General features: G+C 43.2%; 1 non-coding gene across 1 annotated transcript; it reads left to right on the top strand.

The window, feature by feature from the left end:
• The first annotated feature begins 3,068 nt into the window (after window positions 1-3,068).
• On the top strand, window positions 3,069-3,175 carry LOC130709732 (small nucleolar RNA R71). Its single transcript, XR_009010202.1, has one exon. It is a non-coding gene; the product is annotated as a small nucleolar RNA R71 (small nucleolar RNA).
• Window positions 3,176-4,091: the final 916 nt, after the last annotated feature.

Genomic DNA, 4,091 nt, shown 5'->3' with positions numbered 1-4,091 from the left:
TTCTTCCTCTTCTTCTTCATCTTCCCCCCCGATACAAAACTCCCCGCTCCTTCACACACTCCTTGTGTGCTAGGTGAGCTCGGTAAAACTCCTCCTTAACCGCTGATAGGAAGCGGGAGCGATCAAAACTCCGGGAGGTGGAGGAAGAAGCTGCAGCTCTTGTGTTGGTTCTTGCTCTTTTCACAGGCATCTGCAAAGTTGTTAGCCCATACACAAGCCACAAACGTTAGAAATGTTAGTTCAAAAATAAAAATAAAAAGAAAAGAAGAAAAAACTTTGTACAAAAGCAAAAATAAAGAACAACCTAAGAGCACCCAACAAGTTTCTTAGTGATTTTGGCAAAGAGAGAAAAACTACCACAAGCACTTGCCAAAAATCGACTAAGAGAACCCATTGAGGCATTCTATCAAACACCTTGTAAGCAAAAGCTAAACTAAACTAATCCACAAAATCCTAACTATCCAATCCTCACAAATTTACAACCCCTTTCTAATTAAACACAAAATCAACCACCAATGAGTACATACAACCCAAACCCAACTTGCATTAACACAAATCACTCACCCAAACCCCCTTGTAAACATGCATTGCAAACCCCATGAACAAAAATGAAGGAAAGTGAAAGTTGGAACTTACCTTGACTTGAGAGTGAGTGGGTGCAAGTGAAAGGAACTTGAAACAATGCAGAACTTGGAAGCAAATGGGAGAGCTAAAGTGTGTGCAAGTGAGAAATGAGAAGTGGAAATGGGGTTTGGAGAGAGTGGGGTGCGTTTTTTATGAAGGAATGGGAGGAAAGAGTGGGAAAATGAAAAAGGTTGGGGTTTTAAAACCCAAAATGTAAGCAAAAACACGTACAGGAGCGCTCGAGCGCTCGAGGGGAACGCTCAGGCGCTCAAGCCAGTTCCAGAGGCAGTGCCTCTGCCACTAATTGGCACCTAGGCGCTCCTGAATTGGCGCCTAGGCGCTCAACCCAGTTTTTTCACAAAAATTTTACTATTTTTCCTTTTTTTTTTGAAATAAACACCTAAAATACTACAAAATTAAAAAATAGTAAATAATAAAATTAAAAGAATGGGTTGTCTCCCATTTAGCCCTAGGTTATAGTCCTAGGTGGACTCTCCTTCCGATGGTGTTAGGAAGGAAATTCCTTTCCATTGATTAACTTACCACAAGTGCAAGGAAGAAACCTTGCACAAAACCTCTGGAGTAAATCCTCCCATGAGGCAATGTCCTCTTGCTCATCAAACCAAGCTCTAGCCTCCCTTGTCAAAGAATGAGGGAAGAGTTTAATCTTCACTTCATCACTTGAAACGCCCTCAATCTTAGCAAGGGTGCTAGCTTGGGTAATCTTCACCATATGAGCATGTAAGTTCTCATACTTGGACCCCCCATACTTGTTACCATTAACAAGCTTGATGAGAGCCGGATGGAACTCATCAATTTGGGCATTAACTTTGGGGATCTCTTCCGGAACCTTCGACCTGCTTCTAATCACATCACAGACAAAGTCATTGTCATGGTTAGTCTCAATCATAGGATTAAAAACATAAAATCGTACCTTTTCCTTACCAACACGGAGAATGAGGTGACCCTTGTCAACGTCAATCTTAGCTCTACCAGTAGCTAAGAAAGGTCGACCAAGAATGAGAGGAATCTTCTCATCCTCCTCCATATCAAGCACAACAAAATCCACGGGGAACACATACTTGTCCACCCGCACCATTACATCCTCCACAATCCCATATGGAGTCTTAAGGGATCGATCCGCCATTTGCAAGGAAAGCATGGTTGGAGTAACCTCTCCTAGGTTAAGCCTCTCAAACATGGTGAGCGGCATCAAATTGATGCTCGCTCCAAGATCACACAAGGCTTCCACATCCGCCATGCCTTCAATTTCCACCGGAATAGTGAAACTTCCGGGGTCCCTTCTTTTCTTCGGCATCTTCCGCTGCAAAATGGCACTACATTCCTCCGTCATCAACACCGTCTCATCTACTCCCTTCAACCTTCTTCTCTTATGCAGAATATCCTTCATAAACTTAGCATATATAGGCATTTGTTCCAAAGCATCGACAAACGAAATACTAATGTGGAGCTTTTTGAAAACATCAACAAACTTTGAAAACTTTTTATCTAAGCTCTTCTTAGCCAATGCTTTAGGGAACGGAACCTTGCTAGTTTCAGGAGTACACTCAACTTCTTCTCTCACCTTAATAGGTACAACTACTTCTCCTCCCACTATCTCCTCTCTCTTTTCTCCCTCTGTTTTTTTCTTCAATTCATTCATCACTCTCCCACTTCTAGTGGCTACAACAAAGGCATTCTCTTGCTTAGGATTGGGGATAGTGTCGGAGGGAAACTTACCTTGAGGTCTCTCGGCTATTTTCTTGGCCAGCTGGCCAAATTGATTCTCAAGATTCTTGATAGCCGCCTCTTGATTCTTGTAATTATTCTCCGTCCGGTTGATGAAAGTTTCCACCAACTCTTCTAAGCTCTTCTTGGAACCACTACTTTCACCTTCTCCTCGCTCTTGAGGTTGTCTTGAGCTTTGGCCTTGAAATCCTTGGCTAGGAAATTGTCTTTGAAAGCCATTTCCTTGCCCATTATTACCTTGCCTCCAAGAAAAATTAGGGTGATTCCTCCATCCTGGATTGTAAGTATTTGAAAATGGGTCATTCCGAGCTTGACCCATAACCTTCACTTCCTCCTCCGGTCTAGTCTCTGTGCATTCTTTGCTGTCATGTGGCCCTCCACAAGTCACGCACTCCACCTTGGCAACTCGACCACCAATCTTGGTAGTCTTCATTTGATTTTGAATCTCATTCATTTGCTTGGAGAGTTGCTTGTTGGAGGCCATAAGTTGATCATAAGCTTCAACCTCAAGGACTCCTCTTCGGGCTTGGCGATCATTACTAGAGTTCATGGCTCTTATAGCCATCTTTTCAATCAACTCATACCCCACTTGTGGAAGTAAGGCATCGAACTCTCCACTTGAAGCCACATCCAAACCAAACCTCGAAGAATATTGGAGACCATCATAGAACTTTGCTACTTGCTCAGCTTGAGTAAGGTTATGTTGAGGACACCTCCTCAAGAGCTTCTTGAACCTCTCCCAAGCTTCATAAAGATTCTCATCGGTGGTTTGAGTAAAAGTCATGATGTCATTCTTGAGTTTTCTCAAGAGGGCTCTTGGAACAAACCTTGTGGTGAACTTCTCAGCCAAGTCTTCCCAAGATGTAATGCTACCTTGGGGCTGTGAATTCAACCACTCTTCAGCAGTATCCCTCAATGAAAAAGGGAACAAACTCAAGCGGATTGTGTCCGCTGAAACATTCTGAACTCTGTAGGTGTTGCAATTGCGGATAAACCGCTCCATGTGTGCATGAGGATCTTCAAGAGCACCTCCACCATACTGATTTTGGCTCACCAAGTTGATGAATGCCGGCCTCAGCTCAAAGTTTCCCGTGCCATCGGGGGAAACTATGCTGCCCGGATAATCGTAGCTCATGGCAACCGAGGTGAGGTCTCTGAGAGAACGATTGGCATTCTCCAATTCTTGCTCTTGAAGTCTTTGAGCAAGAGCCTCATTCACTCTTTCTTCAATGTGGGCTTGCATCTCCTCTTCCGTCATTTGAGCAGCCATGGCTTCAAGCCTTTGTTGGGCTCGACGACGGCGAAGAGTACGTTCAGGCTCCGGATCAAACAGCAATGGATCCGTGCCAAGCCTACTGTGCAAAAACTGAAATCACAAAAACAGAGAAAAGGTTAGTAACACCTATTCAATGCAATGCTTAGTAAAACAAACAAACAAACTCTTTAACTCAAACCGAAAACCACAAACAATCCCCGGCAACGGCGCCAAAAACTTGTTGGTCAATTCGCAAGTGCACGAATACCTCCGGGTTTTAAATTATCGAACCACAGGGATTGTGAGTGAGAATTACTGATTTAAGCCGAGAGTTTGCAAGTTCTTAAGACAGTAAAATTCAGAAATTGGTTTTGGGTGATTGTGACAAAAGTTTTGCAAGAGAGCAATGTTGATAATGATGTAAATAACAAATGATGGGAAATTGCCTTGGGTGTTTGATCAT

Source organism: Lotus japonicus, chromosome 3 (genome assembly GCF_012489685.1).
Source record: "Lotus japonicus ecotype B-129 chromosome 3, LjGifu_v1.2".
In the NCBI taxonomy this organism is placed as follows: Eukaryota; Viridiplantae; Streptophyta; class Magnoliopsida; order Fabales; family Fabaceae; genus Lotus; species Lotus japonicus.
This window is presented reverse-complemented; position numbering and strand designations above follow the sequence as displayed.